The sequence below is a fragment of the Heloderma suspectum genome, chromosome 3, assembly GCF_057233095.1.
Source record: "Heloderma suspectum isolate Gila_16-S chromosome 3, 16-S_ref, whole genome shotgun sequence".
NCBI classification, from domain to species: domain Eukaryota; kingdom Metazoa; phylum Chordata; class Lepidosauria; order Squamata; family Helodermatidae; genus Heloderma; species Heloderma suspectum.
The window spans coordinates 235,479,673-235,503,852 of NC_139460.1; the positions used below are offsets into that span (position 1 = coordinate 235,479,673).

Consider the following 24,180-nt stretch of genomic DNA (forward strand, 5'->3'; position numbering starts at 1 on the left):
CTTTCCTTTGAAAACAGAATAGAAAATATTTATTACACAAGCCAGCCTGTGGCTCTACACCAACCTACTCCAACCAGGTGCACTCCAGATTAATTAGACTACAACTCACATCATTCCTAACCAGTATGCTGGCTGAGAATGTTGGGAGCTGCAGTCCAAAACATCTTGAAGGCACCCAACTGCCATATCCTATACTACTATAGGTGCTTGATGTCCCAGCTGTTGCGTTTCCTTGTTCCTATTCCTTCTTTTCATACAATACAGCAAAAAGGAATCCCATGGGTTACAATACATAGCAAAGATTGCTGTGACTCCTCTTAAACAGCCTCAGTCCTTCTAAAGCTTTTACCTGTCCAGTCCCCAACAAATACTCGCCTAATTCACCAAGCATATGCCAGACCAGGGATGGGGAATGTGTGGCCTTCCAGATGTTGCTGGATTGAAACTCCCATCACCTTTCACCATAGCTATGCTGCCTAAGGCTAATGAGCGTTGCAGTCCAACAACATCTGGAGGACCACATATTCTCCAGCCTGTACTAGACTCTGTACTGATCAACACAGTCCACATATTTTATTATATTATTTTTTATTTATAATACCTTTATATTGCTTAATATATTAAAATCTCTATGCAGTTCATATTAAAATGCAGCATAATATAAAAGCAAGATAAAAATACATAATTTGAAACATGTGAACAGATGAAATTGGTTGTGTGAACTGAGCCCTTATTACTGGATTTTTTCCAAACAGAAAATGAGGCCACACTACATTGGTTATTCAGTAAGTACACTTCCACATATTTTGTGGATGATCAACACTCTGAATTGGAGCAGTGGTTAAACATTTTCAATATAGAAAGAACAAGATCCATGCTTCACCAGAAATCCTTCTAAACATCCTAAGGCTGTCACTCTTTGTAATATAGTAACTAAATGCCAGGGACAGAAGTCAGCGCAAATTCTTAACTGGGTACTAGAGACGCATTAAGTGCCTAATTACATATAATATGATATGTAGTTCTGTGATCATGTTTTACTGTGGTTCCTGTCCCCTAAACTTTTTTCTTAATGCAGTGTAGCCTTGAGTGGTTTCAGTCTGAGCAGAGAAACAGTGGGGAAAGGCTGTTAAACCATTTCCTTCCTAGCCATTTGTCCAGCCAAAATCTTCCCCCCACCCAGAGGAAAAGGATACAAGGTCTCTGTATCTTTCCTACCTCAGGTAGAAAAGCAGTTTGGAATAGTAGCTGAGTGGACACATGGCTGAAATAATTACACAGCCCTTTCACGCACCCCGTCTACTGTGCAACCAGTTGCCACTCACATCTCTTTTGCTTTTGCTTTTTTAAAGTAGTGATACGTTGCTTCATGAGCTTTGATTCTTAATTCAAACCCAGGTAGTCCTGAGCCACTGTCATTACAAACTTAATGGAAGTCTTTAGGGCTGTAATCCAGTGCACACTTACCTGGGAAAAAGCCCCAATGACCATAGTGGGATTTACCTCTGAGTAACCATCCACAGGCTCAGGCTGCACAACGTATAGAATAATCCCCCATGCTTTCCAGTTGGCTAATTATACACTGAGATTATTACCGCCACCCTACTACCAAGATTCATCATGCCTTCCACTTTCTCAACGTTATCACCACCACCATTATCACACACCTTTCCTGAATATATGCACTACACAGAGAAGAGGGGCTCTTCCATATGTTCCCTTTGACAAATGGGTTCCTCATCTTGTCATTACTTAACCCAGAAACAAAATTAAGTAATAAAATTGCATTGCTAAATCTAAGCTCCCATGAATATAAGACCTTGGATAACTGCAAAAAGTACTATCTGGTACAGTATGCACTGCTACAATCCAGCTATGTAGAAAAAGTAACGGCAATACTGTCCATAAAAGCAAACACATACATACACAAGCTAGATAAACCCAGCAGGGGTGCCACAAGACTTAATTGAATTAATTTGTCATTTGATACCCCTAAGTGTCATATACTATTCAATAGGGCAAAAAATCATTAAAAGCAGAGTTCAAATGAAACACCAGGAAGCAATCAAATGCAAAACTGAGTCATTTCTGTCTTCAGCTGCCAGCACAATAGTCTTAACTTTGCTCTGCAACATGAGATTGTAAAATAAATATAGTCACATAAACCATAGGAGAAGGAAATGGCAACCCACTCCAGTATTCTTGCCAAGAAAACCCCATGGAACCTATCACAAGGCTAAAAGAGATGACGCCGGAAGATGAGCCCCTCAGGTCGGAAGGTGTCCAATATGCTACTGGGGAAGAGCAGAGGGTATTTCCAAGTAGCGCCAGAAAGAGTGAAGCGGCTGGGCCAAACCCGAAAGGACACTCAGCTGTGGATGTGTCTGGTGGTGAAAAGAAAGTCCGATGCTGTAAAGAACAATATTGTTTAGGAACCTGGAATGTCAGATCAATGAATCAAGGTAAGCTGGAGGTGGTCAAACATGAGATGGCAAGATTGAACATCGACATCTTGGGAATCAGCGAACTAAAATGGACAGGCATGGGCGAATTTAATTCAGGTGACCATCATATCTACTATTGTGGGCAAGAATCCCTTAGAAGAAATGGAGTAGCACTCATAGTCAACAAAAGGGTGGGAAAAGCAGTATTGGGGTACAATCTTAAAAATGATAGAATGATCTCAGTACGAATCCAAGGCAAACCATTCAACATCACAGTAATTCAAGTCTATGCCCCAACCACTGAGGCTGAAGAAGCTGAGGTTGATCGGTTCTACGAAGACCTACAACACCTTCTAGAACTAACACCAAAAAAAGATGTCCTCTCCATCATAGGGGATTGGAATGCTAAAGTAGGAAGTCAAGAAATCACCAGGATAACAGGCAGGCGTGGCCTTGGTGTACAAAATGAAGCAGGACAAAAGCTAATAGAGTTTTGCCAAGAGAACATGCTGATCATAGCAAACACTCTTTTCCAACAGCACAAGAGGCGACTCTACACATGGACATCACCAGATGGTCAATATCGAAATCAGATTGATTATGTCCTTTGCAGCCAAAGATGGAGAAGCTCCATACAGTCAGTAAAAACAAGACCTGGAGCTGACTGTGGCTCAGATCATGAGCTTTTTCTTGCAAAATTTCGGCTTAAATTGAAGAACGTCGGGAAAACCACTAAACTGTTCAGGTATGACCTAAATCATATCCCTGATGCATATACAGTGGAGGTGAGGAATAGATTTCAGGGATTAGACCTGATAGACAGAGTGCCTGAGGAACTATGGACGGAGGTCCGTAACATTGTTCAGGAGGCAGCAACGAAATCCATCCCAAAGAAAAAGAAATGCAAGAAAGCAAAGTGGCTGTCTGATGAGGCTTTACAAGTAGCTCACGAAAGAAGGGAAGCGAAAAGCAAGGGAGAAAGGGGAAGATATACCCAACTGAATGCAGAGTTCCAGAGAATAGCAAGGAGAGACAAGAAGGCCTTCTTAAATGAACAATGCAAAGAAATCGAGGAAAACAACAGAATGGGAAAGACTAGAGATCTCTTCAAGAAAATCAGAGATCTCAAGGGAACGTTTTGTGCAAAGACGGGCATGATAAAGGACAAAGAAGGCAGGGACCTAACAGAAGCAGATGAGATTAAGAAGAGGTGGCAAGAATACACAGAAGAACTATAGAGGAAAGATCTGAATGTCCCTGATAGCCATGATAGTGCGGTCACTGAACTTGAGCCGGACATCCTCGAGAGTGAAGTCAAGTGGGCCTTAGGAAGCATTAGTAACAACAAAGCTAGCGGAGATGACAGTATTCCAGCCGAGCTATTTAAAATCCTAAAAGATGATGCTGTTAAAGTGCTGCATTCAATATGTCAACGAATCTGGAACACTCAACAGTGGCCACAAGACTGGAAAAGGTCAGTTTACATTCCAATTCCAAAGAAGGGCAACGCCAAAGAGTGTTCAAAGTACCGCACAATTGCGCTCATTTCACATGCCAGCAAGGTGATGCTCAAAATCCTACAAGCTAGGCTTCAGCAGTATGTGAACCAAGAACTACCGGAAGTACAAGCTGGGTTTAGAAGAGGCAGAGGAACTAGAGATCAAATCGCCAACATTCGCTGCATCATGGAGAAAGCAAGAGAATTCCAGAAAAACGTCTATTTCTGCTTCATTGACTACGCTAAAGCCTTTGATTGTGTGGATCACAACAAACTGTGGCAAATTCTTAAAGTGATGGGAGTACCAGACCACCTTACTTGTCTCCTGAGAAACCTGTACGAGGGTCAAGAAGCAACAGTCAGAACCAGACATGGAACAACCGATTGGTTCAAAATTGGGAAAGGAGTACAACAAGGCTGCATATTGTCACCCTGCTTATTTAACTTATATGCAGAGTACATCATGAGAAATGCCGGGTTGGATGAATCACAGGTCGGAATTAAGACTGCCGGGAGAATTATCAACAACCTCCGATATGCAGACGATACCACCCTAATGGCAGAAAGCAAAGAGGATCTCAAGAGCCTCTTGTTGAGGGTGAAAGAGGAGAGTGCAAAAGCTGGTTTGAAACTCAACATTAAAAAAACTAAGATCATGGCATCTGGCCCCATCACTTCCTGGCATATAGAAGGGGAAGAAATGGAAGCAGTGACAGATTTTACTTTCTTGGGCTCCAAGATCACCGCAGATGGTGACTGTAGCCATGAAATTAAAAGACGCTTGCTCCTTGGGAGGAAAGCTATGGCCAACCTAGACAGCATAGTAAGAAGCAGAGACATCACCTTGCCGACAAAGGTCCGTCTAATCAAAGCTATGGTTTTCCAAGTAGTAATGTATGGCTGTGAGAGCTGGACTATAAGGAAGGCTGAGCGCCGAAGAATTGATGCTTTTGAACTGTGGTGCTGGAGAAGACTCTTACGAGTGCCCTGGACTGCAAGGAGGTCAAATCAGTCCATCCTAAAGGAAATCAACCTTGAGTGCTCATTGGAAGGACAGATAATGAAGCTGAAGCTCAAATATTTTGGCCACTTAATGCGAAGAGAAAACTCCCTGGAAAAGACCCTGATGCTGGGAAAGACTGAAGGCAAAAGGAGAAGGGGACGGCAGAGGATGAGATGGCTAGATAGCATCACGGATGCAATGAATATGAACTTGAGCACGCTCCGGGAGAGAGCGCAGGACAGGAAGGCCTGGCGTGCTATGGTCCATGGGGTCATGAAGAGTCGGACACGACTGAACGACTGAACAACAACAACACATAAACCATTCATTGATTGGTCCCTACACTGCAAGAATACAAGTAGAAAAATAAAATGCTGGTTTAAAATTACATACTCACTACTGCTCCTTGTTGTTGTTGTTGTTCAGTCATTAAGTCATGTCCGACTCTTCGTGACCCCATGGACCATAGCACGCCAGGCCTTCCTGTCCTCCACTCTCTCCCGGAGTGTGCTCAAGTTCATATTCATTGCATCGGTGATGCTATCTTGCCATCTCATCCTCTGCCGTCCCCTTCTCCTTTTGCCTTCAATCTTTCCCAGCATCAGGGTCTTTTCCAGGGAGTTTTCTCTTCGCATTAGGTGGCCAAAATATTTGAGCTTCAGCTTCAGTATCTGTCCTTCCAATGAGCAGTCAGGGTTGATTTCCTTTAGGATTGACTGATTTGAGGTTTTCCCTACGTTCTTCAATTTCAGCTGAAATTTTGCAACAAGAAGCTCATGGTCTGAGCCATAGTCAGCTCCAAGTCTTGTTTTTACTGACTATATAGAGCTTCTCCATCTTTGGCTGCAAAGTACATAATCAATCTGATTTCGATATTGACCATCTGGTGATGTCCATGTGCAGAGTCACCTCTTGTGCTGTTGGAAAAGAGTGTTTGCTATGATCAGCATGTTCTCTTGGCAAAACTCTATTAGCCTTTGTCCTGCTTCATTTTGTACACCAAGGCCATGTTTGCCTGTTATCCCAGTGATTTCTTGACTTCCTACTTTAGCATTCCAATCCCCTATGATGGAGAGGACATCTTTTTGGGGTGTTAGGCCTAGAAGGTGTAGTAGGTCTTCATAGAACCGATCAACCTCAGCTTCTTTGGCCTCAGTGGTTGGGGCATAGACTTGAATTACTGTGATGTTGAATGGTTTGCCTTGGATTCGTACTGAGATCATTCTATCGTTTTTGAGATTGTACCCCAGGACTGCTTTCCCCACCCTTTTATTGACTATGAGTGCTATTCCATTTCTTCTAAGGGATTCTTGCCCACAGTAGTAGATATAATGGTCACCTGAATTAAATTCGCCCATGCCTGTCCATTTTAGTTCGCTGATTCCCAAGATGTCAATGTTCAATCTTGCCATCTCATGTTTGACCACCTCCAGTTTACCTTGATTCATTGATCTTACATTCCAGGTTCCGAAACAATATTGTTCTTTACAGCATCGGACTTTCTTTTCACCACCAGACACATCCACAGCTGAGTGTCCTTTCGGCTTTGGCCCAGCCGCTTCACTCTTTCTGGCGCTAGTTGGAACTTCCCTCTGCTCTTCCCCAGTAAGACACCTTTCGACCTGAGGGGATCATCTTCTGGCGTCATATCTTTTAGCCTTGTGATACATTCCATGGGGTTTCCTTGGCAAGAATACTGGAGTGGGTTGCCATTTCCTTCTCCAGTGGACCACATTTTGTCAGAACTCTCCGCCATGACCTGTCTGCCTTGGGTGGCCCTGCACGGCATAGCTTATGGCTTCACTGAGTTATGCAAGCCCCTTCACCACAACAAGGCAGTGATCCATGAAGAGGATTACTGTTCCTACTCCCAATCTAAAATTGATACCATGTACTCCAAGATATCTAGCAAAACAAGCTACCAAGTTTCTAGCTCTGTATCATCTCCTGGTCGGGTTAAAGGTTGTTGCAACAAACATTAGAAACATACCATTCTCATAAATTGAGAGAAAAGCTGCCACCATCACATATTGCTTAAGGCAAGAGCTGGTTCAGACATATGTAGACTGTTCCATCCAGGAAGACTTCAAGTGGCCCTAGGGTAGCCTTCCCCAACCTGGTTGCCTCCAGATGTTTTGAACCGCTCCCAGCATTCTCAGTGATTGGTCATACAGGCTGGGGCTGATGGGAATTAGAGTCCAAAATATCTGGAGGGCACCAGGTTGGGGAAGGCCACCCTAGGGACACAACTGAATTGGGAACAGGATTGATGTCCAACAGCCACTGATTTCCAGCAGCAATTATTACAAGCACAGTAGCTGGCAAACATGCCAACATGGATCTCTACATGGCTACATCTATAGATTGATTGGAGAAGATGTTACTTTCTCCACATAGCTGTAACTCTGAAGACCCTTGGGAATGCTCTTTGTTTAGTCACTTACAAAAAAATACAGAACTGATCCTCAAGGCAGCACTACATTAGAGATGGAAGGGAAATTAGTTCAGTTCACATTTTAATGCAAGTTTACCTAATTTTGCACTTTCAGACCACTATTGGAACTGAAACTCAGTTATCCTTTTGAAAATTGCATTTCTCCAAGTTTTGCAGTGGAGCACTCCAAAAAAAAATGCATGTAAAAATATGTATATTAGGGGAAATGTTTAAAAATGCAGTATATTAGGGAAACTACTTGCAAAAAAGTGTGTATTAGGCAAAAATGCATACAAAATGCTTATGAATTTTCATGTGAACTTTAAAAAATATCAAAGTTCAGGATGGACTGAACTTATGACTGAAAAAATTCTCAAAGTTTGAGAAGAAACAAACTTAAGACTGGAAAAATGAGAAATTGAGAGAAACCAAAATGGACAGCTTCACCAATCTCTACATTACATGTTATGAGAAATGCATGGCCACTTCTGAGAACAGTACCCTTAGTCGAGCTCTTCCACTCTGCGGCATATAGTAAACTTGTCCCATATCCTGGTATAATTGAACTGTGCATTTCCCTGGTCATGTTCCGCATAACTGGCTACATAACTGAAATGGATAATGTTGTGGTGTCAGGACAATAAGTTTTACTACTCATTACAGAGGGGGAGAATATAGGACAGCTGTTTTCAATAGCAGCCCCATGCTTCTCATATTGTATAGATCTGCCTCTGAAGTCCTCAAACAGATGGTCTGAAAATGGGCAATCAATAAGAGGACCAAGGCACAAGTTCTGGATGTGTTAGGTTTGCTAAGTAACCAATTTTGCTCCAGTGCAAATTCTGTAAGCCAATGTCATCTCATGGGCAATATTTTGAAAAGGTTATGAGCACCACAGATTCAACCTAACCCACTAAGTGGCCTCCAGCATTAGTAACTTGCTTACTTTCAGCCTCAGATACACATCTACAAAATAGAAAGAATCAATCCCTTAGATCAGTGGTGGAGAACCTGTGGCAATTCAGATATTGTTAAGACCCCAACTCCCATCAGCACCAATACCATGGCCAATAATCAGGAATTATGGGAGTTGAAGTACAGCAACATCTGCAAGGCCACAAGTTTCCCACCTCTGCCTTAGATGAATGAGGATTATAAAGTGCTTTGCTGAATACTAGAATGCTATATAATGGGTGTGGACAGATTTCAGGTTTGTGGGATCTACTGTGTTTTTTTACTAGAACTGGATTCAGGTGCAAAAGACATACAGTTAGAATTAAGGAATTCTGAGCCCAGGAATTTGTTTTGAGTACCAGAACTGAATTGGGCTTGCAGGCCTTCTAGACCAAAATCCACTCCTGGTTACTCCTAGCTGTCTTCATTTCGGTAATCTTAATTTGGGGGTAGGGGAGAGAGGAGTCATTGCGTTGCTGCTATTGGAATCAAACAATTGGGAGTCAGAAATACTTGCCAGTCAACAGACAGGCACATTACCCAGGTAAGTATCAGTAGATCCTAATGTAGCATATTTATCCTAAAGCATACTTATCTGAATGTAAATGGCACTGACATTACTGGGATTTACTAATTTTGAGTAAATGTGTTTACACTGCAGAGTTTCTTATCTTCAATTTATTCATTTGCCCAGTAATATTTCATGATAAAAAGTAGCAATGTCTTGAGAGACATGTTACAGAGACTGATAGAACATACATTATTCCTAGAAAATTGCAACAAAGCAAACCCATAAACAATTTAAATGATTCTGTCTTTAGATGACTAAAGACCTAGCAGTACTAAATCCCTATTCCAGGTGACGCTTGCCTACACCTCAAGTTTCTCAAATCCAAACTGTTATTTGTTTGAGGAAAACCAATTCCACAAATCAATGTAAAGATTTTAACACCTGACTCAATACCATCTAGAGGTGAAAAAACAACTAAAGCATATCAAAGAGACATTTATAGCAAACTCCATTACTGCCATGAGCTAAATTCCACATAATTTGCATAAGAGAGCTTCTTACTATGTAAAAGATGCATAACTATGTTAATTAGTTTCAATTAAAAATCCAGCTGCTGGAAACACTGAGCCAAAAGCCTTACTACAGAGATATCTTGAATAACTTTTTTTTCCTAGATTCCCTTGTTTAGTCCAAGTGCAACAAATGCTATCACGACCAACATGTGATGGGATGGATATGACACTGCTTTTTCCTGGCCACATCCATAGCACTAGTTTGTCTTTGAGAGGTGCCTAGAAAGCAGAACTAGAAAAACACACCAAACTGGAGTCAGCATTCATTCCTTAATCTTCAGACCTTGGAACTGATGTAGTGCAGTGGCTAAGAGTGCAAGCATTAAGCTAGGAAGTCCTTTGCTCAAATTTTACTAAGGCTGAAATGCTAAACACACTTACTAGGGAGTATGCACCATTGAACAAAGTCAGATGTGCTCCGGACTAAACATGCATAGGATTGTGCTATAAGCACCTTTAGGCTGGTCACCAGATCTGTTTCATTGTCACCACCATCATACCCACTATTGCATGGGAACAAGTGACCTACCTTACAGGGTTGTTGTAGAGATTATTTATTTATTTATTTATTTCATTTCTATACCGCCCAATAGCCGAAGCTCTCTGGGCGGTTCACAAAAACTAAAACCAAACAACACACAATAAAACAATTTAAAATATATGGAACATTAAAACACAATAAAACACCAAAATGAACATATGCAAAGCACTTTGAACACTCAAAAGTGTTATATGAAATGCTGGGTATTAAATGGTTTAATGGCACCAGACGCCAAAGGTTACTTTTCAGTGCGTATTTAATGTAAATTTATTTGCTTCCAGTCATCCTGATTTCACAGCTTTGGTTGCTAGCAGTGCCTGGGAAGAACAGGGATGTGTGGAGAGGTAGCAGGACCCCGTTAGAGGCATTTCTTAACATTTTCTTGGCAAGTGAGGAGGGCAGCTAGAGCACCAGGTAGAAACATCCTTTCTGGTACCCTTCAAACCTTAGCCGCAGAGATTCAGAGCTTTAATTTACCCCCACCGCCTCCTTTCCTCCCCCCTCCCCCGCGGCCACTCATAAAATCGATTCCTGCATTTTATTCCAATTCAGCATGCGACTTTTCCTCCCCTTGCCACCTGCACGGGAATAGCTTGGCTTCTCTCCTTCATGGCGCTTTCTTTGCATAGGGAAATGCCATTTCCGCCTCTGACACCCACCCGCTCACCGCACGGGCAGCGAGCCAAAGCAAGCGGTGGGGCTGAGCGCCTCCACCTCTTCGCCCCCCGTTCTTTCCTCCGCCCCCCCCCCCCACCACCAGGGTCACCCCCTGGTTCTTCTCCTCCCCACAGGCGAACCGGAGCCCCTTTGCGGCTAAGGGGAGGCGCCTGTCCGCTCCATGCCCCGGTGCGGGACTGGGTGTGAAGAAACCAGCCCGCCTCCCCTGCTGCTGCGTCCAACCGCCCGGCGGCTCTGAGGAAAAACAGCCGGGGCTGACATTACTCCGGGCAGCGAGGGGAGCACTGAGCCGGCGGCACCGACAGCCCCTGCCTTGCCGCCTGCTCCCTTCCTCAGCTTACCTTCGGGGGACTCGCCCAGCTCGGCTCCTCAAGGCGCGCTGGCTCCTCATGCCCTCCTTGCACCGCCGCTTGCCAAGTGAGGCGGCGGCGGCAGCAGCAGCAAGCGGGGGACGCCCTGGCATTCACCCTGCCTGCCGCGGTTGCAGGGATCTCGCTCACAGCCACGCAGGAAATTTCCTCGCTCGTTCGCCTGCCTCCCTTCCTGCGTGCAGCAGTAATTCTGAGGCGGCGCCAGCCGAACGCGGGAGCCGCCTGCTGTCCGAGAGGAGAAATGGCGGCTGCAGATCCCGCCCCCCCCCCCCGGACTGGAAGCACGTGGGAATCGGCGGCCTTGTCGCACCCGAGACGCGGGTTGAGGGGGTGGGGTGCTATCGCCGCACGCAACAGGGGCCCACTTTTAGTCTTTAATCTACAGATCTCTCTTTCTCAGGTCGTTGCTGCAAAGGACAGGGCTTCTATACTTCCAGTGGTTGTACGGAAGGGGGACTTTGCACAAGTATAACTTGTGCGGGGATAAGAGAAGCTGCTCTGCTGAAATTCTCCCTCCTCTATGCAACTGCTAAAAGTAAAGGAACACCGTCCCACTTTGTCCCCGCGTGCTGACTCCTTCACACCTGCGACTGAGGTGGCTCCTTGACGGACGTTTGCGGACTCTTTACATGACGCAGGGACCCTCCTGCACTAACTGCCCTTTGTTCCGTTTTCAAATCGATCGCAGATAATGAGAAGGGAGCGCGTGTGAAGGGAGTCCCTTGTGATCGTGCGGAAAGCCCCGTTTTAAATGCAGGATTTCAAGCTGGTTTGTAGAAATGACCAGAGTGAGATGGCTGCCTCTGGCAGGAGGTTTTGGGTGTCATGCAAAAACGGAAAATTGCTAGTTATTTAATTTGTTGTTATTCTACTTTTATTTCTAGAGAGGGGATGAGGTGCTTGTGGAATTCTCACCCTTGGGTGTCAAAATAATATGGCCAGCCTTAGTGGGGAAGGGGGCGGGGGCATCTGATGCTCTGCCTTAGCCAGCAACATCTCTTCAGCCAGCCCTGCGCTTCCTGTTTCCCTTATCTTCTTTTAAAAAAACTAAACAAAAGTAGAAAACTGTATGGTATTACTGGTGTAACCCACCCTAGGTAGGCCACTGGCATTACTGGTCCTGGCCCACCAGCTGAAGACCATTGGACTACAGATATGAATTAGCAGCCATCATGTCTACAACACCAAGTCAGCGTTTCCCCTCCTTCTATCCCCCACCCCGCTGCCCCACCTTTTGTAACATCTTACCTGATCAAGAGATCTCGAGATCTTGAAAGCCTGCTCCTTGAGTTGGTCTAATAAAGGTATTGCACTAATATTGATCATTTCTTATGGCCAACAATAGCTATTTTTGCTAATATATAGGTATACATTTTTGCAATCCCATCCTCCAAAAGTAGAGCACAAAACAGTGTTTATAGAATACTGGGTTTGCTTTCCCTTGTATGAAACCCTAACCCTTGTATGTAGGAGGAGGCGGCAAAAATGCTAAGAAATGATGGAAAGGGTAAGGACAGAAATAAAGGTGGGCTGTGATAAAATTGAATTAGGGAGCAATCCTATGGCCACTAGACACTGTCTAGAAGGCCATAGGGTGTGCTTATTTCCGGGAACCAACATCGGAGCCCACACTCTGAGGTTAGTTCCTGGAAAACCGACCTCTCCCCTCATCTGCACTGCCTCAGAGGCAGCACATAGAAGACCCATCCTCTGCACTCAGAAGAGGAGTGTGGAGCGACTGAAAAGGGGGCTGGGGGCATTCTGGAGCGGGGAGAGCGGAGCTGTGCATATGACACATCCAATGGGTCATACGGCAGCTTCTTCTCACAGTGCCCCCCCTTCTGCTAGACAGCCGAAAATGGCTGTCTAGCAAAAAATAGCAAGGCTGAGGCACGGAGGAAACGATCTCCCCCCCGCCAGCCTTTCCTGCCTTGCTTTGGATAGGTGGTCGCTGCCGAGCTTGGAGGCGGCTGCTTATCTAGTTAGGATTGCGCCCTTAGGTGTTTTGTTCCCATGATATTAAGCATGCTTCACACATCCCCAAATGTTCTGTGCAGGAATTCATAGGGAGCCCACATATAGAGCATGTGACAATTATATACATGCAGTTTCTGCTGTGTGTACATGTGAGGTTCACATGTAATTGGCCTCCATCTTCCAGCCTGTGCCTATACACAAAAAAATGTGTGGGTATAGTTGTCACCACAGCTACAATAGTCAGCACAGGTTTCCCACAAATGCCAGCTCAGAAGTGTCATCCATCCATGAAGAAATGTGGTAATCTTAGATTTGTATTTTAAGCTTAGAAATGATGTGGGTGAAATGTTTTGACGTGTTTTGTATATGCTATACCAATTCCTACTTCCTTTCACCAGTGGAGGTAGGAGCTATCAAAAAGTGGACAGCAATGACACATGACTTTGCAGGAAGGTCTTGCAGTGGCAATGAAAACATTTGTTCAGTGGGCAGCAGTAATGAAAAGCAGAATTTGTGTTAGGCATTGTTGAGAAATGAATTGGAAAGAGAACATCCAGCATAATAAGTTCTTTATGTAAATTGATGGCAGGGATGCATTTGGAATACTGTTAATAGTTCTTGGGTGCTCCATCACAAAAATGAAAACACAGACCTGAAAAAGATGTGGAAAAAGGGACAACCAGATTAACACAGGGAAAGAGCATCTTCCCTACCTGGAAAGGTTAATGAATTTGAGGCTTCATAGTTTATAAAACGAATTACTAAAGAGGCGGGGAAGTGATAGAAGTTTATAAAATTATGAATGGTGCAGGAAGTGGGTAGAGAAAACATTTCTTCCCTTCCCATAATACAAGAATCTAGGGTCACAGAGTACAAATTATTGGCAGTGGAATCTTTAAGCTAGTTTCACACTTACAAGTACTGAAGTATATTTAGCTTTGCAAGCTCCCAGCGTGCTATTTGTCTCAGAGGACAAGTAGCTGAGGTTCTCCCAGGTCTGTGAAAATGGAGATGAGGCACGTTCAAAAGCTAGCAATTTTTGTTGTTGTTTTCTGGGGATTAGGGAGAGAAGATCCAGTCAGATAGGCTTCTGTCTGTGCTGGATTCTGCATGTGCGCACAAATGGCAATTCTTAACACATTGTTGAATTCAGGGAGGTGGTGTCAGGAGGGGTAAAGTTGAAGAGATGTAGTTCTTTTTCCCTCCTGGACTCTCTGGAATTAAGCAAAACACCGTGCCCATGTGAAAGCTTGCATTGAGGATGATGGATGGAGGGTTTCTTTGGGCAGAAAAGGCAGATTCTGAAAAGTAACAGGAAGCATGGGCTTGTTACAGGCTATTAGTGAAAATAACTTAAAATGGGATTAGACAAATTAATGGGGAATGGGTCTATTAATGGGGTATGCATCATGATGGCTAAATGGAACCTCCTTTTTGAGAAGCAGTACACCACTGAATACCAGATACTGGGGGAAAATTGTTGTTCTTGTTTATTCAGTCAGTCGCTTCCAACTCTTTGTGACTTCATGGACCAGCCCACGCCAGAGCTTCCTGTCGGCCATCGCCACCCCCAGCTCCCCCAAGGTCAAGTCCGTCATCTCCAGAATATCATCCATCCATCTTGCCCTTGGTCGGCCCCTCTTCCTTTTGCCTTCCGCTTTCCCTAGCATCAGCATCTTCTCCAGGGTATCCTGTCTTCACATTATGTGGCCAAAGTACTTCAGTTTTGCCTTTAACATCATTCCCTCAAGTGAGCAGTCTGGCTTTATTTCCTGGAGAATGGACTGGTTTGATCTTCTTGCAGTCCAAGGCACTCTCAGAATTTTCCTCCAGCACCACAGTTCAAAAGCATCTATCTTCCTTCACTCAGCCTTCCTTATGGTCCAGCTCTCACAGCAATAGGTTACTATGGGGAATACCATTGCTTTAACTATGGGGACCTTTGTTGTCAGTGTGATGTCTCTGCTCTTCACTATTTTATCAAGATTTGTCATTGCTGTCCTCCGAAGAAGTAAACGTCTTCTGATTTACTGGCTGCAGTCAGCGTCTGCAGTAATCTTTGCGCCTAGAAAGACAAAATCTGTCACTGCCTCCACATTTTCTCCCTCTATTTGCCAGTTATCAATCAAGCTGGTTGCCATAATAGTAGGACAGGATATAGTAGGACAGGATAATTGCATTCATGACCTGATTGTGGCCTTTCTTCCTGGAGGCATTTGGTTAGCCACTACAGAAAACAGAATGCTGAACCAAATTGATTCTTTTGTCTGGTCCAGCAGGGTTCTTCTTATGTCCAGATGTTTTAACTCCACCTCTCAAGCCTGCCAGCACAGTACCAACACCTTACCATTTAAAATACTGTCCATTCACAATGTCAAATTATTTAAGGATACTAATGAACTTGTGCTCATAAGGCACAGGATCAATCATATGGGTGTGATCACAACCATTAAAATGTATTCCGTCTTAATCAAACATTAAGAAGTATGTTTTAATATATTTAGGATGGTGCCCTGATCCTGTGCATTCACTAATCATCCTTTTCAAATCTAGCTCATCCTGAACAATATCCCATAGTTAGAGTTTAAAGCAATGACAACTGTGAGAAGTCCCATTCCTTACATACATATCAACACTTGGAACTTTACCAGGACCTGGCTAAGGGAGCAATCCTATGGCCGCTAGTCAGAGGCTAGATGACCATAGGATATCTAGTTTTCCAGGTCAGTCCCTGGAGAACTGACCCCCCCCACCCGTTCCATGCTGCCTCTCAGGCAGTGCAGAACAGCCCCACGCTCTGCGCCCCTAAGAGAAGTGCGGAGAGGCCAAAATGGGGCATTCCAGGGGGCATTCTGGAGTGGGGAAGGCAGAAGTGCCTGAATGACTATGCGTCATCCATCAGCCTCCTCCCCCACTCTGCCTTCCCTCAACTAGACAGCTGAAATCAGCTGTCTAGACACAAATGCAGGGCAGGAGCAGCGCGGAGAGAACAATCCCCTCTGTGCTTTTCCTGCCCTGCATTGGATAGGTGGTCGCCTCTGAGTTCGGTGGAGGCCGCCTATTCCCATAGGATTGCATCCTTAATGTATAAAGCACCTTCAGCAAAATAGGCTTTCTGTACATGTGGGAAAAGTAGCATCACCTGGACTGCAGTGACCAAGTAATCGTTGACTTAGCAGCTTCTGAACCAAACTTTGGTAATATCTAAAAATGTCTCTGATCGTCAGCCACAGTATTGTGCTCAAGGGGCTCTATTGGGCAGTATCCAATGGGATGCTTATACCTCCGTCAATTCTCTTGTTCCCCACTGATTGCTTCTGCAAGCAGCAGCCACTGCTTGTGGGACGGAGATTTAGCTCTTCCAGGGGCAACCAGAAACGAGTGAAAATGCTCCTTTCTGGAATGGGGCATATCAGTGGAACTCACCTAAGGGAGCTTCCACTTGTTTGGAGGCTTCCTCTAGCATTAAATCTCCATTGTGCAAGTGGTGGGTCCCGCTTGCACAACAGAATTGGCAGGGACCTAAGTGCCTCATTGGATACTTCCCATTGTCTATGCATAGAGGTGTTAAAATGGCACATACCGACAGTTGGATCAAAGGGGGTTGCAGAACACATGTTTTACATCCAGAATGTCACAGGTTCAATCCTTGGTAGATTAAAAGGTTCTCAGGCAACAGTGCTGAGAAAGACTGCCTGAGTCATTGGAAAGCAGCTGCAAGTTGGAGTAGATTGTAACAGGCAAGATGGATGAATGGGCTGACTTCATTATGTTTCTTGGTTTTTGGTAACAATTTACTATAGGTGGTGTTTTAGATCCCTTAGAAATGGACTGTGAAAAAACACTAAGAATTATTTCACAATTTGTTTTGTCATCCAAAATGATCCAAGACTACTATCCAAAGGATTACATTGGGCAAGTTACACCTGGAATCTTGCAACATGCTTCTTCATTTCATTTCATTTATTATATTTCTATACTGCCCCATAGCCAAAGCTCTCTGGGTAGCTAACAAAAATTAAAAACCCTTAAAATACATTATATAAAATATTAAAACCATTCACATAATGACGTAAAACAAATAACACGCACAACAACAACATACATCTAAAACAATTTAAAACAATCAGCCAGAGACAATCAAGAGACTCATTATATGCTGCCAAATGCCTGACAGAAGAGGGCAGTTTTAACCTGGTGCTGAAAAGAGGACAAAGTTGGCACCAGGCGGGTGTCGTCAGGGAGATTATTCCATAAATGGGGAGCCACCACTGAAAAGGGCCTCTCTCTTGTTGCCGCCCTTTGAGTCTCCCTCAGAGGAGGCTCCCGGAGGAGGGCCTTAGATGCAGAGCATAGTGCATAGTGCATGGTCAGTCCATGCAAGGAGAGGCGTTCTGTCAGGTACTGTGGTCCTGAGTCGTGTAGGCAAATGTAAGCATATAGGCAGCCTATGCAAGTGGACCAGAATCGGTCCTTCTGGTCCCTGTTATCAGTCTGGCTGCTGCATTTTACACAAGCTGCAGCTTCTGAACCATCTTCAAAGACAGCCCCACGTACAGCACATTGCAGTAATCTAACTTGGACGTTACCAGAGCATAGACAACTGAAGCCAGGTTATCCCTGTCCACATAGGGGCATAGCTGGGCTACCAACCGAAGTTGGTAGAAGGTACTCCATGGCACTGAGGCTACTGGACAAGGATGTAGGTTGGACCCATGTCATAGCTTTCTTTAAGAACCAGGAGCCACATTTGTAAGCCATATAAAAATGATATAAAAACTTGCCTTCTATTTGCTCTCCATTTCAAAGTATTTCAAAATAAGTTTAGTAAAAATAAATATCAGGAGGGCATTTAGTTTTTATGTACATAATATGTTTATAGATTAAACACAAGTGAGTCTGAATATTCCTTACAGGTGTAATCACTTGCAAATAATGTGACTAATTGAGGCTGCAATCCTATGCATGCCTACCTGGGAGTAAGCCTAATTGAAGACAGTGGGGTTTACTTCTGAGTAAATATGCATAGGGTTGCACTGTTGAATTGATGCTCATGTTTAAGCAATATAAACATGACATTGCTGAATATGTTCAAGAAAATTAGTACATTTTGTCCATTAGTGCATGAAATGCACTATGCTGATTTAAAAATAAACCTCTTATCTGTAGCTTTCAAGAAAAAGACGTGCAGAAAGCTGGTTGCTTCTGCAATCTGTATATTCTTTTCCTGTTAAAACATTGTTAAAGAGGTAGCAACATACTAAGACAAATTAACTGAATATTCAGTGATATCTATAGTCTATTTATGAGGCTTCATTTATAAGTGAACTGGGCTATGGATAAAGCACTTACCCATGTAAATGATTTTTGAACCCTGTCATTTTCAAGTGCTTACTGTGCATCTCAGACCGCACATGTTAGCACATGAACAATTGGCAGCCTGGCTGGGTGTGCTGCTACGGTGCTAATAATACAAGCAAATGGGCATGCAATCAATGCATTTGAATAAAAATCAATGCACTTGGAATATTTACAGAAAGTAGTATTTTGCCTGTTGCACATATCTCATGTTTAATTTCAGGCTTGGGCAGGCTGTCTCCAACTTCCATCAGACCCAGTCAGCATGGCCAGTGATCATGGATTATAGGAGTTGTGTCTAGCAACATCTGGAGGAACATAGGTTGACCCCCTCTGGTAGCCCAATCACATGAAGAGCTAGCACAGCCTTCCCCAACTTGGTATCCTACAGATGTTTTGGACTTCAACTTCCATCTGCCTCAGCCAGCATGGCCAATGCTCACAAATGCTGGGAATTGTCACTGAAAACGTCTGTGCTGTAGTAATTCCTTGATTTTTCTCCTCTAGCGCCTTTTATTTGAGGGGCAGGGTGCTAGCATAAGCCTGAAAATCTAGGTAAATACTTCAACAATCTGAGTCCATGCTATGTGTTATGGTTAATACCTGACAACGTGTCTGACAACAGGTGGCATATATCCCGTGTTGCACAAAATGTGAAGAGTCCAACACATCACTGGTAGTGTTTTCCAAGACACTCCCAAAATAGTTTTTCATGTGCATTGAGTCATATACAGAATATGTGATGGTGTAAGTGCATTTATGACTTTCTTATTCTGATGGTTGTTGGATGAACTGAATAAACCATTTGTTGCCATGCCAATACAATCTTGATATTATGCAAGGTATTCTTTTCTATCCATATATATGATGTCAACACCCACACATATCCTGTGAACAACCTTATTTATTATGCATATATGAAATTCTTTACCACATCATTGAAATGCAACAGCCATATAACATTTAGTATTGCATGTTGCAAAAGTATTCAAGTAACTCTGATTGCTGTCAGATGACCTGATGTTTGCTGATGTACACTGGCTAAAAATATGAGCTGGAGCAAATAGCACCTTTTGGGGGTGGCGTTACTAGGTCCATGGTGTGGGCAAAAAGGGTTTAAAATAGGCTCCCCACTCAGTGACCCCAGTCCCAATTGGGCTGACCTACAGCTGATATTTACATTTTAAAAACTATACACATTAATTGCAATTACACTATTAGCATCACATCTATTCTGGTCCTAATGCTGACCAAACTTACAGAGCTGATTTCAGTGGATTTTAAAAGAATGCTAATTAATTATTATTTTAAAGCACTCCATAGTTTGCATGTGAACTAATGTTGCTTATGTATTTGTGTCAATGGTGTGACATGCCAAAAAATGTTAAAAGAAAGGCTTGGGATTTGTCACCAATTGCACATTTCTGGGAGTTTTTATATGTAAACTGATAGCTGAATTTTTATATTTCATCATGGTTCTGATAAATCCTTGAAACAACTCATTAATTTTATTGATGCCTGTTGTGTCATCTGATCACTGGACTGATCATATATGCCTGTTGTTGTTTTTCCAATTTAGCCTAACAGCTAGATTTTATTCCCTTGAACAACCAAGAGATTCAGATGAAGGAGCAATTCCACCTCTGTGGGCAAATCTACTGCCTACAACTGACTTACATTGCTGAATTCAGAATAGAAAGATGAACACAGCAGACACACTTAATAGGACAAATGGCTTTATTCTGCTCATCACCTGCAAGTAGGTATTTGCAATAACTGTAGTGGCCCAGCAGTTGGATAAAGTCATTAAAATAACAATGTATCCAAGGGCACCAACAATTATTTTGAAGGCAGATATCAAAACTATGACTCCAAGAAGCATGTATTTTATCCCTCATCAATAAGTTTTTCTAAACAGTTTAAAAAACACACAATTGTGGTATCATGGAAATCCTCTAAAGCTGTGATCTGCTTTCATGAAGCAGAAGTGTTTTGGATCAAAACAAAATCCAAACCTGCACCAATGTTATCCAAATTCTGCAGTGATTTCTGCTCCCATTTTTTGCCATCAGAAATATACACATTTTCATGTACTTTTCTTTTTCATGTCTATTCTGATTCTGACACTGGGAGAATCACAGAATAGATGGACAAAAGTTTATGGAAAGCCAAAATAAGTGTCAATGGGAGGAAGGATGGCAATGAAAAATCACTATCTTCCAAATGGGAGCCCAGCTCAGCCCCACACACCCCCTGGGATTTTATCAGCTGCTTATATTCAATGTTTAAAAATAAGCATAAAGGTTAGAAACAGGATTTTTTAAAAATAAAATTGAAATTCTTAGGATATCGACAGTACAATCTTATACTTGTTTATTCAAAAAGAAGTCCTATTGAGTTCAACTGAGCTTACTCCTAACTGGCTATAGGATTATAGCCTAAATTTTGTTGTTGTTGTTCAGTCGTTCAGTCGTGTCCGACTCTTCGTGACCCCATGGACCATAGCACGCCAGGTCTTCCTGTCCTGCGCTCTCTCCCGGAGCGTGCTCAAGTTCATATTCATTGCATCCGTGATGCTATCTAGCCATCTCATCCTCTGCCGTCCCCTTCTCCTTTTGCCTTCAGTCTTTCCCAGCATCAGGGTCTTTTCCAGAGAGTTTTCTCGTCGCATTAGGTGGCCAAAATATTGGAGCTTCAGCTTCATTATCTGTCCTTCCAATGAGCACTCAGGGTTGATTTCCTTTAGGATGGACTGATTTGACCTCCTTGCAGTCCAGGGCACTCGTAAGAGTCTTCTCCAGCACCACAGTTCGAAAGCATCAGTTCTTCGGCGCTCAGCCTTCCTTATAGTCCAGCTCTCACAGCCATACATTACTACTGGGAAAACCATAGCTTTGATTAGACGGACCTTTGTTGGCAAGGTGATGTCTCTGCTTCTTACTATGCTGTCTAGGTTGGCCATAGCTTTCCTCCCAAGGAGCAAGCGTCTTTTAATTTCATGGCTACAGTCACCGTCTGCGGTGATCTTGGAGCCCAAGAAAGTAAAATCTGTCACTGCTTCCATTTCTTCCCCTTCTATATGCCAGGAAGTGATGGGGCCAGATGCCATGATCTTAGTTTTTTTAATGTTGAGTTTCAAACCAGCTTTTGCACTCTCCTCTTTCACCCTCAACAAGAGGCTCTTGAGATCCTCTTCGCTTTCTGCCATTAGGGTGGTATCGTCTGCATATCGGAGGTTGTTGATAATTCTCCCAGCAATCTTAATTCCGACCTGTGATTCATCCAGCCTGGCATTTCTCATGATGTACTCTGCATATAAGTTAAATAAGCAGGGTGACAATATGCAGCCTTGTCGTACTCCTTTCCCAATTTTGAACCAATCGGTTGTTCCATCTCTGGTTCTTACTGTTGCTTCTTGACCCTCGTACAGGTTTCTCAGGAGACAGGTAAGGTGGTCTGGTACTCCCATCACTTTAAGAATTTGCCACAGTTTGTTGTGATCCACACAATCAAAGGCTTTAGCGTAGTCAATGAAGCAGAAATAGACGTTTTTCTGGAATTCTCTTGCTTTCTCCATGATGCAGCGAATGTTGGCGATTTGATCTCTAGTTCCTCTGCCTCTTCTAAACCCAGCTTGTACTTCCGGTAGTTCTCGGTTCGCATACTGCTGAAGCCTAGCTTGTAGGATTTTGAGCATCACCTTGCTGGCATGTGAAATGAGCACAATTGTGCGGTAGTTTGAACACTCTTTGGCGTTGCCCTTCTTTGGAATTGGAATGTAAACTGACCTTTTCCAGTCTTGTGGCCACTGTTGAGTGTTCCAAATTTGTTGGCATATTGAATGCAGCACTTTAACAGCATCAGATCTTTCCTCTATAGTTCTTCTGTGTATTCTTGCCACCTCTTCTTAATGTCATCTGCTTCTGTTAGGTCCCTGCCTTCTTTGTCCTTTATCATGCCCGTCTTTGCACAAAACGTTCCCTTGAGATCTCCAATTTTCTTGAAGAGATCTCTAGTCTTTCCCATTCTGTTGTTTTCCTCGATTTCTTTGCATTGTTCATTTAAGAAGGCCTTCTTGTCTCTCCTTGCTATTCTCTGGAACTCTGCATTCACTTGGGTATATCTTCCCCTTTCTCCCTTGCTTTTCGCTTCCCTTCTTTCGTGAGCTACTTGTAAAGCCTCATCAGTCAGCCACTTTGCTTTCTTGCATTTCTTTTTCTTTGGGATGAATTTCGTTGCTGCCTCCTGAACAATGTTACGGACCTCCGTCCATAGTTCCTCAGGCACTCTGTCTATCAGGTCTAATCCCTGAAATCTATTCCTCACCTCCACTGTATATTCATCAGGGATATGATTTAGGTCATACCTGAACGGTATAGTGGTTTTCCCCACGTTCTTCAATTTAAGTCGAAATTTTGCAAGAAGCAGCTCATGATCTGAGCCACAGTCAGCTCCAGGTCTTGTTTTTACTGACTGTATGGAGCTTCTCCATCTTTGGCTGCAAAGGACATAATCAATCTGATTTCGATATTGACCATCTGGTGATGTCCATGTGTAGAGTCGCCTCTTGTGCTGTTGGAAGAGTGTTTGCTATGATCAGCGTGTTCTCTTGGCAAAACTCTATTAGCTTTTGTCCTGCTTCATTTTGTACACCAAGGCCATGCCTGCCTGTTATCCCGGTGATTTCTTGACTTCCTACTTTAGCATTCCAATCCCCTATGATGAAGAGGACATCTTTTTTTGGTGTTAGTTCTAGAAGGTGTTGTAGGTCTTCATAGAACCGATCAACCTCAGCTTCTTCGGCCTCAGTGGTTGGGGCATAGACTTGAATTACTGTGATGTTGAATGGTTTGCCTTGGATTCATACTGAGATCATTCTATCATTTTTAAGATTGTACCCCAGTACTGCTTTTCCCACCCTTTTGTTGACTATGAGTGCTACTCCATTTCTTCTAAGGGATTCTTGCCCACAATAGTAGATATGATAGTCACCTGAATTAAATTGGCCCATGCCTGTCCATTTTAGTTCGCTGATTCCCAAGATGTCTATGTTCAATCTTGCCATCTCATGTTTGACCACCTCCAGCTTACCTTGATTCATTGATCTGACATTCCAGGTTCCTAAACAATATTGTTCTTTACAGCATCGGATTTTCTTTTCACCACCAGACACATCCACAGCTGAGTGTCCTTTTGGCTTTGGCCCAGCCGCTTCACTCTTTCTGGCGCTACTTGGAAATACCCTCTGCTCTTCCCCAGTAGCATATTGGACACCTTCCGACCTGAGGGGCTCATCTTCCGGCGTCATCTCTTTTAGCCTTGTGATACGTTCCATGGGGTTTTCTTGGCAAGAATACTGGAGTGGGTTGCCATTTCCTTCTCCAGTGGACCACATTTTGTCAGAACTCTCTGCCATGACCTGTCCATCTTGGGTGGCCCTGCACGGCATAGCTTATGGCTTCATTGAGTTACGCAAGCCCCTTTGCCACAACAAGGCAGTGATCCAAATTCCACACTTGCATAGTGGGACCTCAGGTTTCAAAGAGAGACAGCTCACTGCATCAGCACCAGCTCCCTGATGCTTTCAGAGTACATGCTGCAGGTTAACTGTACATTCATTTAATGATTAACATCAGCTTCAGCTCAATACTGGCTTGCAGTAAGCTAATAGTTTGCACAAGCCTTTGGATACAGAGTTAGATGAGCATGGAAAGACCAAGGCCCCATCTACATGAGCCTTTTACTCTGGGGCTGCTGTGAGTTGAGGTCCTTCGGGACATATAACATAGTCACCACTTCACAGCCATCCATGGTTTTCTCCCGGAAAATGCAGATTTCC

At 43.5% G+C, this 24,180-nt stretch overlaps 1 protein-coding gene across 1 annotated transcript in view; it reads right to left on the reverse strand.

The window, feature by feature from the left end:
- Nucleotides 1–11,184, reverse strand: part of PTPRE (protein tyrosine phosphatase receptor type E) — a 187,211-nt gene extending 176,027 nt beyond the window's left edge. The window contains exon 1 of the mRNA XM_084845961.1: nucleotides 10,977–11,184. The gene's annotated coding sequence lies outside the window, so the exon portion shown is untranslated. The remainder of the gene's footprint in view (nucleotides 1–10,976) is intronic.
- Nucleotides 11,185–24,180: the final 12,996 nt, after the last annotated feature.